This window comes from Mustela putorius, unplaced genomic scaffold (assembly GCF_011764305.1).
Source record: "Mustela putorius furo isolate JIRA1106 unplaced genomic scaffold, ASM1176430v1.1 tig00537227_pilon_pilon_pilon, whole genome shotgun sequence".
NCBI classification, from domain to species: Eukaryota; Metazoa; Chordata; class Mammalia; order Carnivora; family Mustelidae; genus Mustela; species Mustela putorius.
The window spans coordinates 12,307,057-12,320,883 of record NW_025422368.1 but is presented as its reverse complement, the minus strand read 5'-3'; the positions used below and the strand labels follow the sequence as shown (position 1 = coordinate 12,320,883).

Sequence of the window (13,827 nt, the reverse complement as noted above, 5' to 3'; positions counted from 1 at the left end):
ATCTTAAAAAAAAAAACTCCCTCCATCTGCCCCTCCTCCCCCCCTCTTTGCACACACAGGGTCATACTCTGCCCCCAAAAGATGAAAATAAACAGCAATATTTACCAAACAACAAAATATCATCAGTCACAGTGTTTGCTTGTTTCCCCCTTTCTTTTCTTTGCTTTCTTTCCTTCCTTTCCTCCAACCTTACCTCCCTCCGTCCTTCCCCTTCCTTCCCCTGAAAAGTGAACAACAAACGTTCATTTATTTAGGAACTGCCAAGCCAAAGCTCCTTAGGAAGGTACACCTTGAACTAGCAAGCAGCTCCTTCAACAGTAAATTGGGAAAACCCTTGTTAAACCTTCACACAGATGCAGCAAAGATAAAGGAGATAACTTTACAACCGCTTTGTGTCTGTTTGAGGTATTAGTCTTATTATCAGTAAAGACCCCCCCCCCCCCAGTTAAAACATAATAACTTCTGGACAAATAAGTGGGTTCAACTCCTTAAAAGGAAACTTGACCCACTGCCTATTTAGCCCTGGAAGGTGAGACATTAAAATAATAATTTTAAGCAACCAGGTTTCCAAGTAAACTAGTTGAAATCACTTAAAGGATTAGCTTTTTCACCTCTGCAATTTAAGCCAGAGGATTTCTTGAGTGAAAGATGGGCCACTACCCTTGTTTTAACATACAAGGAAACACCACAAATTTGTCTGAAGATAGTGCTTCTATTTTTGGTAAAGGTTATTAAGTAGTATGGATATATTATGAAGAGGGGTCACATAGCTTCCCTGCTACAAATATTCAATCTTCTATTAATATAGCAAACGTCTGCTATTTGATTACACTTCATTGATCACTTTATGGGGGTTGGGGGAAGAGTGGTATTCTATCTGCCTTTTTCCTCATACTCTTATCATGTTCCTTTGGCTTTATTCAGTTAAGAAAGGAAACCGCTCAGAAACTTTACTTTAGCTGCAAAAAGAAAACAAAACAAAAAACCTACACCGACTCAAACAACACACAGGAAAAATGTTTGTTCTGAAAATTTTCACTCAGACAAAAACAGAATACTGGGTTATATTTGTCTTTATTTTATATGTAACATTAAAACAGTCCACAAAATAAAAACAAAAACAGAAACAAGAAAACGGTCCACAACCCTGTACAACAAGGGTAGCCATTTGCTAATTTCATTATAAGAATGAGAATACGAGCATAAAGCTCTCTAACTTGCTTAGCAATCCACTCTTAGATTGGAAGGGGGTCTCCCCATCTGAAGCACAGCCAGCTCCCTGTGTGTTTGCAGTCATTCATTCTGCAGGAATTTATTAAGCACCTTCTATGTGCCTCTAAGACTGAGGATAAGGCAGTGGACAGCAGAGACTTCATGGAGCAGCCAGCCATAGTAAGTTTCTGTCTGATAGTGGTTAAGTGCTACGGAGGAAAGTAAGGCAGGGTGAGGAGGTCTCAGAGGTGCTGGGTGATGGCTGGGCAGGCAAGAGTGCTGCTGTTTTATACACGGTGATTAGGGAAGGCTTCCCTGATATCAGATGACTTCTGAGCAGAGATTTGAAATGATGCAAAGAGTTATGATCCCGCGTGGAAAAACCTACACTTGATCTTTTGTATTAGCTTGTCAAGTCTAGTCAAACAAGGAGATTAGCTGTGAAACGTCAGGAAAGTGAAATCTACAAATAATAAAGCTTTATACAATACTTTGAACCAGCTCTCAATTTCTCTCCAATGATCCTTAAACCCTGTTTAGCTACAGCTTAATCTTTTTTCTGACTAAAATGCCTCACAGTATCTCTTCACTTAATGACTAAGAGAGAGAGTTTTCCAGTTACACTGTGCAAACAACCCAAGTAGATAATGCAGGTAGAAATTTCCACTCTGAGTCCTGATTATTTGATTTGGCAATGGGCATACATTGGGAAAAAATGAGCTGGAGTAGCTGATTTTGTTACTGGTCATGCCTATACAGTGAAAGTTCAAAGGAAACTGGACAGTCACCCAGCTTTTAAAATGGTGAGTTTTGAGGTACCTGGGTGGCTCAGTTGGTTAAACGGCTGCCTTCAGCTTAGGTCAAGATTCCAGGGTCCTGGAATCAAGCCCCGCATCAGGCTCCCTGCTCAGCAAGGGAGCCTGCTTCACTCTTTCCCTCTGCCTGCCGCTCTGCTTACTTGTACACTCTCTCTGTCAATTAAAAAAATAAAATCTTGAAAAAAAAAAGGTGAGTTTTTAAAGTCCTCCCATTTTAATTAAAAACAAAATAGAGGAAAACCCCACCCAGAAGAAAGGCAACATCTAACAACAAAAAATATCAAGTAATAGGTAAGTATAAATTTCTTTTTTTTTTTTTTTTTTAAAGATTTTATTTATTTATTTGACAGAGAGAGATCATAAGTAGGCAGAGAGGCAGGCAGAGAGAGAGAGGAGGAAGCAGGCTCCCTGCTGAGCAGAGAGCCCGATGCGGGACTCGATCCCAGGACCCTGAGATCATGACCTGAGCCGAAGGCAGCGGCTTAACCCACTGAGCCACCCAGGCGCCCAGTAAGTATAAATTTCTTATTTTGTTTGTGCTATATAGAAAGAGCCAGTAGTGATACTGACTTAAGTTCTTTTCATTTACTCTATGTTCTACAGTAATGGTAACAATGGATAATGATAGGAAATAATCCAAATTTTCAAAGACTGAAAAAGAAAAAGCAAAGAAACAAAATGGACAATAAACTCTTTTGATCAACTTTTATAAAACTATGCAACCAAAAATTTATTATAAACTTTTATTATTTATTATCAATTATTCTTATTGAATTATATCAATGCTTGATAATAAAACTTTCAGAGGCATCACAGTAATTTGAAAAAAACAGAGTGTGCTTATCATACTTTATTGAGACTCTCTAATTTATCTTCTCTATAATAAAAAATATATATATAGTTTGGACAAGAACCTCTGTATGTATAGTATCATAAAATATGATATGGAATCATGTCTATAAAAAGATCAAAATAACTGTTGGCCATAAAAAAGTTATAATTAGCTAGCTTACTTCACTCATCAAAAAAATGGGAATTGGCATTTCTCTTTTGTTAAAAAGAACAAAGGGCTTAATCAAATATTATTAAGAAATCTGTCTTGATAAGAATCTATTAAAAACATTTTTTAAAAGATTTATTTATTTATTTATCTGACAGAGAGAGTGAGTGATCACAAGTAGGCAGAGAGGCAGGCTGATAGAGAGGGGGAAGCAGGTTCCCCACTAAGCAGAGAGCCAGACACCAGGCTCAATCCCAGGACCCTGAGATCAGAAGGCAGAGGCTTAAACCACTGAGCCACCCAGCTGCCCTCTTTTTAATTTTAACCTTTGTAATTAAAAATACTTAAAAATAAGACTTAAAATTGTAATGAAGTTGTGACTTTGTCAGAGAAGCTCTGAAACCTTTATGGTGATAATGGTTGGGTTGTATTTCTTAAACTGACCCATATTAAGATAACCACAGAAAACTAGACATTCATTCATTCATTCATTCAACATATACATGCACCCAAACATAAGGCCACACGGAAAACAACTATGTCTTTCATAAGATAAACTGTTTTTTAACAGAAAGTGAATTACACTTTTAAATAATATGCTCTTTTTTTTCCAACCTCCAGATAGCTTTTCAGAAGTACCTCTGAATTTATTTTATTTCCCCCTTACTATTTTTTGATTAAATTGTGTTGTGAATCTGGAATAGCTGACACACAATGTTACATTAGTTTCAGGTGTACAACTTAGTCCTTCAACTTCTCTATATGTTTTGCTGTGCTCCCCAGGAGTGTAGCTACTATCTGTCCCCATACAGTTCTATAAGGATATCACTGACTCTGTTCCCTAGGCCACGCCTTTGATTCCTGTGACTTATTCATTCCAGAGCTGGAAGTCTGTCATCTCCCATTTCCCGTCACCCACTTTTTACAATCATCAGTTTGTTCTATTTATCTGATTCTGCTTTTTGTGTATTTATTCATTTGTTTTTCTAGATTCCATATATGAATGAAATCATATGGTATTTGTCTTTCTCAGCCTGATTCATTTCGCTTAGCATAATACCCTCTAGGTCCAATCATGTTGTCATAAATGGTATACTTTCATCCTTTTCTATGGCTCAGTGATATTCCGTTATTTGTATTATACATTTTAAACACATACACACACACACCCCTTCCTTATCCACTCACCTATTGATAGACACTAAGGTTGCTTCCATATCGTGGCTATTGTAAATAATGCTGCAATCAACACAGGAGTGTACACATACATCTTTTCGCATCTGTGTTTTTGTTTTCTTTGGGTAAATAAACACCCAGGAGGGGAATTGGATCTGGATCATATGGCATTTCTATTTGTAATTTTTTATTTTAGGACTCTTCTACTGTTTTCCACAGCAGCTATACCAACTTACACTCCCACCAAGAATGCACCAAATTTCCTTTTTCCCCACATCCTCACCAACACTTGTTACTTCTGTACTTCTGAATTTAAAGCAATGAAATCAGTTGTTAATTTGGACCAAAAAAAAAAAAAAAAAAAAACCCCACAGATAAGCAATCAATACACTATAGAGTATCCCCAAAGTCTGGACACATAGGGGAAATATGTATTCATTATGCTGCTTTCCAGATGAACAATTCTATCCACTGTGTTAAATTTGGAAAGTTATCCAAAAGGTTGACGAAAAGCATATTGGGCATATTATTTGAAAACACGATACTACATTTTTAAGAAGTCAGGAGACTTCTTGGGCTCTCCATATTTGTGGAGCATCTACCATGGGCCAGGCACTGTGTTAGGCACTGGGTACACAATGGTGAACAAATGTGGTCCCTCCCTCACATTAATTACCATCTATTTACAAGAGTGGAACACAGATATTCCTGGAAATGGGTTAGAATGATATGGATAAATTTTGGACAGCAACGTTAGGAATAAACATGGACATGCGGAAAGGAAGGAGGAAGAAAGGAAAGACGGGAGGAAATTTAGTTCAGCCTCATAGGATTAGAAGCATAACATTTTAGAATCAGAAGGAAATCTTAGAGATCATCTAATTTAGTGGCTCTTAAGCACAGCTGTGCTTCAGATTACCAAAGAAGGTTTTCCAAGCTAAATATCCAAGACCCACCCAAGAGCCACTGCCTGAAAATCTCTGTGTAGTTGTATTTTGAAAAAGTCCCATAGGTGTTTAGGATTCAAACCTTTGCTTAATATATACTGATCTAACCTAATTCCCTCACTTATATGTGAGGAAATTGAGGCCCAGAGAGGTTGAGAGGCTCACCCCAAATCACACAGCTATACTGTAGTCCAATTTTTCTGATTTTCAGGAAAAGACTACAGAAAAACTGTCTTTTTCTGCAGTATTATGCCACATCACCGCTATCTACTCTTGAAGCTCTGCTCAAGAAGAAACAGGATAAAACGGACCAACACTTTCTAAAAGTTACTGAACCAAAGTAAAAAGCCAGTGTCTATGGGCAACACAAACATAATTAACAAAAAAACCCATCACACACCACAGTAACCTCGTAGCTTCCTCCTTAAACAGCCAAGTCAAGCTAGTTTAAAACACTCTCAAACAGGGACACCTGGGTGGCTCAGTGGTTAAGTGGCTGCCTTTGGCTGAGGTCATGATCCCAGGGTCCTGGGATGGGGCTCCCTGCTTGGCAGGGTAGCCTGCTTCTCCCTCTCCCACTTTCCCTGCTTGTGTTTCCTCTCTTGCTGGGTCTTTCTCTGTCAAATAAATAAATAAAAATCTCTAAAAACAAACAAATAAACAAAAAACAAAAAAAACCCTTCTCAAATAAATGTCATCATTCTTATCAGCTTCTCATTTCAGCACTACAATGAATCATAATTTTGGTTTTCATGGTAAGGAGGGAGAGAAGAGAATGATTTTTCTGGCTTACTCCTTAAAATTCAAAGGTTAAAAAAAAAAAAAAGGTTTCTAATACCTCAATATGAAGAAAGCCTGGTCTGCTTTTAACACGTTTGGCAGTACTTAAGGACATGTTTTTGGCTATTAGCCTGGCAAGCTGTTTAAGCTTATAGAAGGCCCACAAAGGGAACTTCTATGATTAAGTTAGTTAAACACAAACATCTTCTCTGTATATTTTATTCCCTCCCTTCACATTCACAAAAACATAAAAGGCTAAAACATTTTAGAATGAGGTGAGGGAAGCAAGTTATTTATCACTTCAGCTCCTTTCTTGAGGCTTGTGTAAATAAGAACTAAAGAACTCAATGAAATTATTCATATGATCCTTGCAATGAACAAAGCTAAGCATCAGAAAGCAGTTCAAAATTCCTCTGAAGCATATGTATTTTCTTACAAGAAACATCTGTGATTCTCTAATGTACTTCAGACCTAACTTTATCTCTTTCTAAAAATTATGTAACATGCACACACTTCAAGCACCAACAATACTTATTAATTACATAGTCACGGAAGAATTTAAAATGCTGTCTTTTTTTTGACACACATTATAGCAAGTATTTCAACACTCAAGCACTAAGCAGTCTTCTCACATAAAATCTAACAGTTCCCTAAATTGTTTGGAACTGATGTTTTAAAACAAAACAAAATGCCACACTATCTAGCTCTTTTCCAAATCCTAACTAAGGAACTTAGATTATTCAAGCATGTAAATAACATAGCTGGAAATATCAATTACAGCTAACAAGTCATGAGTGTCTCCAGAAGATTACTGTATTATTTGCTTATCAGGGAGATAAAAGGGGGAAAAAAGAAGTGCAAATGCTTTTGGTGAAACTGTAACATGGTTTAAAGCAGTTTCCTATTTTTAGACTGAAAGAATGGTGTGTATACATTTGTATTTGTGTGCGCCCGTGTGCTTGCGCACCCAGAAGACAGCGTTTTAACTAGGGCGGTGGAGGTGGCCAATATAGAAAAGGGTTTTAATAGCCTTTCTATTTCAGCCATAGTTACTGTGGGCTTTGTCACTATAGCAATGGGCCTGGGTGGGGCAAGTATCTGGCAGGCTGGGGTGCTCAGCTGGTAAAGCAACATAGACCTCATTTTACCTCGAGCTGAGCAAATTTTCTCTAAGAAGGTTGGCTTAATTGAAAGACAGTTTGCAAGGATAAAGGAGAAGTCTAAGCATCAGTTGGTGAGCACTTCTCCCCAGGGTTCTGCTATACTGAGCCTACCCTCGCACCTCCTGCATTGGATGAAAGACCTCCACTATCATTCCTTGGTGGTAATACCCTGGATTGAGGCAGTAACCTAACCTCCCCGATCTCAATGATTCCTAGCAGCCTGGGTTAATTTCAGCTGTCTCTACAGGGGCTACATGAAACATGGCATTTACAAATTTGGATTATACAGCACTATTTATTATACTATGGAAGATTTCCAAAAATGCCAGAAGAGATGTTGGCATTTATGCAAGTCAACTACTGTTCAACCCAAAGAAGCACTATACTCTATAGGATGTTTTTTACCAGGATTGAAAGAGCCTATGTAAAAACACCTTAATTAGGACCATCTTAGCACCTCAGATACTGGATACCCTCTAGCTCTAGGTGTTATGTTTCAAATGGGCCAACAAACCAACCTGGAAACAGAACTCCCCAGTCTTGTAACCAATCCCTTCACTCCAAGTCCTGAGAGTGTATATTTTCTTATTTTCAGATTTAATAAGTCAAGTGTACCTGGTAGCTATTAAAAGATTTAAACCACTACCATTTTTAAAAGGTTTCAGTGTTCAGAAATTTCAAGCCCACAGAGGGGGGGCCGAGCTCAAGGGTTTGGTGGCTACAGAATGGTGGAATTATTTGCTGGTCTCCCCCGACCCCTTTAAAGAATATTCTTATTGATCTCTCTCTACTCCCTTAATGTGTTTTTAACCCATGATCATGGGCTCACAAAAGTAACATAGAAGAATCTGAAGAAAGGACAATGTATCAAATAGTCTCCCATGACCTAAAAAGATAATTATAATGGCAGATTGCTAAGGAAGGAGGTGAGGGGGGTGGGAACTTGAAAATGTTAGCCACTTACAATATGCAATCAGATAACCCTTCCCCCTCTTATTCTTTGGGAAGATCCAAACTACTATACGATGTTTCTTTAAAATTTCCTTTAACGAACAGTTCAGTTATGCTTGCTCAAATCCAAAGGCCATTCCAGAAAACCTGGGTGAATATTGTATCATGGAAGTGGTGTCTACTTTATATCAGACTTTTTTTTTAAAGGCAACAAAAATGGGGGGGGGGTGATATAAAAAACTTCACAGGAAACCAAATAGCCTTTATTTAAATTAAAAGCAATCACAGCCTGATTCTTGGAACATGCTTCGAAATGCTTTTTGGCATGCAGCTGCTACATGCCGCCAATATTGTGTGTAATTGGAAACATTTCAAACAGAATTGTTACCAAAGTCAAAGACCATAATTGCGAGCTGTGGGATCTGTGCCTCAGATAAAAGAAGGGCAGCTGAGTGAGAGCTCACTGCACTGAGGAGTCTGCTTACGGGTCTGCAGTATTTCCACTGCATTATTGACAAATCTTTCTTTCCAGAGACCCAGTGAGAAGAGAAGGAAACAGGGGAGCATACACAAAGCAAAAGCTGGTGGGTGCTATAAATCAGCAATCGGGACAAAACTCTGAGGAGTGTATGACTTCAGTACTCGAACAACTGAAATAACACAGCCTTAACTTTTTTTTTCTTCCTGAAGTGCAATCCACTAGAAATGAAAGGCATCTCTCCCAAGAGTTTACCCCAATTCCACCAGTGAGAAAAATGCAACTGTAGTTTAACTGGTCAGTGGGATCACTTAGGACCAAACTTATGGACAGTGTCGGGGGGCGCGGGGGAGTAAGGGGGGAGTTAAGTAAAGATAAATGACAGCTGCCTGCTAGTTTACAGCTTTACGTTTTTAAAATGTTTACATTGGCATCTGCTTTGCTGACATTTTTATTTGTATTTTAAATTGAAAATCTCTTTTTCTAGGGAAATGAAGGTGGAAAGCTCTAATCAGTTCAGGCTGGGCACTCATTCTTGTTCCTCCAGAGGTCCCTTCAAAAGGGACCAAAACGCATTTAGGGTTCAGTCTAAACAAGAGAACAAAACAGAGACATAAGAAGAATTATTACATTTTCTTTGAGAGGTTTTGATCCCCTCTCAGTAACTGGAAATATTGTGCCAGTGGACCCTTGGCTCAGGACTGGCTCTTGGAAAAATTGTGTCATTCTGGCACACTAAAAAGTGATCTGATTCTTCTGTCATATCTCCGCGCCAGAAGTGTCATGACATCAGCGTACTCCAACTTGCAAAGTGGGTCTCCTACCACCATCCCTGCTTCAGGAGAGAGGGGAATGAGGGAAGGCCAGGCTTTACGGGATCCTCCAAGGACTCTGAGGCCAGACCTCTTCCCTGGCTCCCAAGGATCCTTCACCGACACCAGTGTTATCCTCCTGGACGCTGGTTACTGGGGGAGCTGAGGAGGTGCACTTGCATGTATGTGAGATTGGGGAAGTCCAGAAGTGGGGGGTGGGGGAGGTGAGTGCTGCTGCGGTTCCCTGGTGCCATCTCTGTCCCTGGCATTCTGTTCTGCAGCGCTGGCTCCATAAGCTGCCTGAGGTTTCGAGGAACTGCAACAACATAGGACTTGGCACCAAGATTATTGTACCTTCTTCTCCCAACGTGTTTGCTCTCACACCAGCCTTCCAAAGATATTAGCGCACAATATGGAAACACTTTATTCTGTGACCAGAAGAAAAAGCACTAATGGTCCCTCAAAACACCAACCAACCAACCAACCAACCAAGAAATGCAATTCACTCACTTCCCTAACTCCTCTTTATTAGGGAATAATTACATGGGGATTTAAGCAAACTGAATATTCTCACACTCCTAAGAGTTAAACAACTGATATTATTTAATATAAAATGAGGAGAAAAAAAAGAGAACTACTTTTCCAAGAAGACAGAGCCTATCCTGGTCCAGTGGCATCTTTAACATTTTTATGCACAGATGAGAATCACTTTGACTTTTTAAATTACTTCCCTTCTTCAAGAAGAAAAATTCCCTTTTATGAACTACTTTAACCAGGAAATTAACTGCAATCAACTAGAATACTGGTTATGATATTTTTTCCCTGAAAATCATTTCCTCATAATATTGGAAAACACAAACTACAGATATAGGCCATTAAAAGTTACTTAAAGACTAGAAAGTAATTTTTAAAAATTCTTATTTCATTTCATGAGTACTATGAACACTCACTCCTCATATTCAACTTTTATGTTTTGCTTTCAAGTAATTATAAAACTTTTTAGAAAAATTATCGTACAATGTGACCTTTTAAAACAGATTTCAGCTTACTTTTTAAAAATCCTTCATTAGAGAAACCTCAAATTTCAACCTTTTTTCTTTTCTTTTGTGTCTTTTCAGAGCCATCATAGGAGAGGGTATTAGTAGCAACCATACTTTTATCCACATCTGACTCTAAACTTAATAGTTAGCTATTAACCCCATAAGTAGTTTTTTTTTCTTCCCAGATGATACCAGATTTTATTTGCATGACCAAAGCTGACTCACTGCAATCCCCTTTATTATAGAGACAAATGGTGGTTCCATGGAACTTATTAAAACATGATAAACTTTTTAGGTTTCATTGGTATTGCCGGCAGAACTGATTGATTCTGTCATTTTAGTGAAACCTATCACTCTTCTTTTGAGAAAACCTGTAAACCAAGAGGGTCACTCAGTGAAAAATCAACACTAAGTACCACATTAAGGATGGAAAAATGAATTTCCCAAACCTATTTGCTCACATCAACATGGCTACCCTCTGTGCACCATCCAGTTTTCCCCCTTCCCTCCCCCCTCCCCTCTGCTCCTCCTTCTTCTCTTCCTCCCTCTTTCCTTCCATCCTTCCTTCCTTCTTTCCTAGGCTTATTTGCAAGAACGAGTCAGTATTGTTAGCCATGACTTATTAAAACAGATTTTTGAGTTCATCAGCAAGTGAGCTGACTCTTAACTGTGGGTAATGTCCATTTATTTCTAGAACCTTTGGTTTTAATATGTGGAGCACATGCATTGTTAACCTTTAAATCCTTTGTATAAACATTTCTGGTAGGGCTTGTAAAATATCTCCTTCTGTGTTTCCTGACTCGCCAGTTGATGGCATTTAGAAACCCTCTGGTACCAGCAGGTGCTGTATTTTGCTTTCTTCAAGCTCCAGCTGGGCTACAATGACAGATTCCTGTCCCAGGCCAAACCCAGCCACCTAGGCTAGAACCACATTGGAGGCAAACTGAACCCGGCCCCACCAGACAGCAAGATAAATGGCTGCTGTTTAAGTTTAAAATCCCTTGGTGGGAGTAAATATTGTTCCAAGGAAAAAGGCTTGACAAATATTGCGTCATCCTTCCAGAGCTGTCTTGATTAAAGCAGAATCTTTGGATTAAGTTGGTGCTCAATTCAAAATGTATCTATCTTGCTGTCATGGGATTTTCCCCCTCCTTCCTAGAGTCTGAAAACACATATTGTTGAGGATGGTCAAATAAGACCGCAGCCTCCCAAGGGGCTGCAGTCCACTCTTGATAATAGAAGGCGGCGGAACACTGACACTTCACTGAGGAGAATGGAGACAGCAAAGGCTTAGTGGGAAAAGGCCAGTTGTCACCTAAGTGACAGGCAACAGCTGAGCTCACACATCTGGAGCCGGACCAGGGCAAACATTCAGCAACCCTTGCCGGCCTACACCTTGGGCCTGTCTGAAAGGGCAGAGAGAAGTTCTCTTTCCTTCGAAAGTACGTTAAAAAAATATCTGATGGTGAATCACATCAATTACATAACGCCAGCTGCTGCAGGCACAGCCTTCTGAAGTACTGGTTAAGAGGAGGGACACACAACGGCAAGGCGTGCTCACATACAATTTGGTCGAGTAGAAGCTGTCCTTCATAAAATCCATCCTAAAAGTCATAGATGCATGCCTGCTCTTTATAGCACAAATAGATCTGAACTCCTCTGAGCACGATCCCCTTCCGGCAGGTTCCCGGGTGTATTCTTCACCTTGTTCATGGCCCAGATCTGTCTCCCATACTCTTTCTAAAAGCAGCAACCAAATCTGTTTGGGTTGTGATTCCGAATCCTCCTTAGGCAAGCCGCCACTCTGTGTGCTGCCAGCCATCCTCCCCCACCCCTGCCTCAGTCTTCAGCCTGCTGAAGACAATCTGTGGGCAATTTTTCCAAAGTCCCCGAAATAATATGACACTGCCGAGCGTCACTGGCGATGTCGTTTGTTTTTCTTAGAGGGCAATGAAAATTTAACAGCTTTCTGCTGCATCCTGAGTCCCGGTCCTGCTAATTATTACCATGCCCAGTTTCTCCAACTTTTTCTGCCTAAAGGGAGGAAGACGCTCCCCTTCTTTTCCACATACGTGCTACATGCAGAAAACACCTTTGTCGGGGCGGGAGGGGGCGGGGGAGCTAATGCACCCCTGCCCAAAAGCAATCGGCCCTTTCCGCAGAGCGTTCCGGAGCACCCTCCCTGCCTCCGGACGCCAGTAGGTGACAGGCGATCCTAAGCCGCGGACACATGCCAACGCACCCTCGCCTCCCTGCGTCCCTCATCGCCCCAACTCTGGGGCCACCGAACGGGGTTGCACGCAGAAGAGAATCCAGGGAAGAGTTGGTTGTGATGCAGCAAACAGGAGCTATGCGGGCAGCCTATCTGAAGCCCTCTTGGTGTTGCAGCTCCGTATCCGCTTTCAGTGTCTACACAGCCCAACAAACCGATTCTGCCCTTCTCCCTTATTTTCCGCTCTGCCCTCCCGGTCTGGGTGTCACAGGCCCCCCGCAGCGACACCCTAGGTGTCCGGCCCTTCCCCTGCGGCGCTCGCCCCCCACTGCCGCGCCGCAGCCCCTCTGCAGAGCCGGCGGGAGCCGGGCTGCCACTCACCCCGCGCGAGGGAGCGAGAAGTCGGCTGGACGGTCCTCCGCGCCGCGGCAGGTCTGCGGAGCTGCGGTCCGCCGCGTCAGGGGTGGGCGAGGGCGGGCAGCGAGCGAAGCATCGAGAGCTCGGCCAGTCGCCGTGCGGACCGCGGCGGCCCTCGGGGAAGTCAGCGCGGGCGGCGCGAGGCTGGCATGTTCCGGGGCGCGCTGTCGGGCGGCGGCGGCCGCGAGAGGCGGCGCTCACAGCGGGCTGCAGGCGGAGTGCGCTCGGATTCCCGAGCCCCGCGCCGTGGCGCCGCCGCGCACCCCGCCCTCGGCCTCCGGGGCCCGGCGGAAGCGAAAACGCGGAGCGCGGACGCCGCCGCGGGATCCAGGCCGCTCGGCGCGCGCGCCCACGCGCACCCCGGCTCGGCCCCGAACGGCCAGGTCCCTGCCGGGCTCCAGCAGGCACGCGGGCGCGGGGCGGCCAGGCAGGGCGTGCGGGCGGGTGGCGAGCTGGGCCGGACCAGCGGGCCGAGCAGCCGGCGGAGCCGAGCGAGGGGCGGGTTATCTGCAAGACGAAGTTCACCCAGGCGCAGCCCAGGTTCTCAAGAGAGGCTCGGTTGTCTCCTCTGCCCCGCCCCCGATATTTTGCTCCCTCCCCCCCCCTTTTTTAAAAACCAACAATCCTGATAGATTGAAAGACAGGAAGGGTGAAGTTGGGGGAAAGACAAACCCAATTTCCTCTGATCAAACGGTTTGGGGATGGCCTATGTGGGTCTCTTTTCACTTGGTGTGTGTGTGCTGGGGGGGGAAGGTAGTTAATTAAACTCTTCGATCCCTTCCTGCGCGCCTCGCCCCGCTGGGGACCCACTTGGACTCCGT

The 13,827-nt window shown here is 42.4% G+C and overlaps 1 protein-coding gene across 3 annotated transcripts in view; it reads right to left on the bottom strand.

Moving 5' to 3' along the window:
- The window catches only part of PRICKLE1 (prickle planar cell polarity protein 1), a 114,646-nt gene extending 101,326 nt beyond the window's left edge, over positions 1–13,320 (bottom strand). For all 3 annotated transcript variants that reach the window (XM_004765558.3, XM_045073146.1, XM_004765557.3), the window contains exon 1: positions 12,971–13,320. The gene's annotated coding sequence lies outside the window, so the exon portion shown is untranslated. The remainder of the gene's footprint in view (positions 1–12,970) is intronic.
- Between the last annotated feature and the right edge of the window lie 507 nt (positions 13,321–13,827).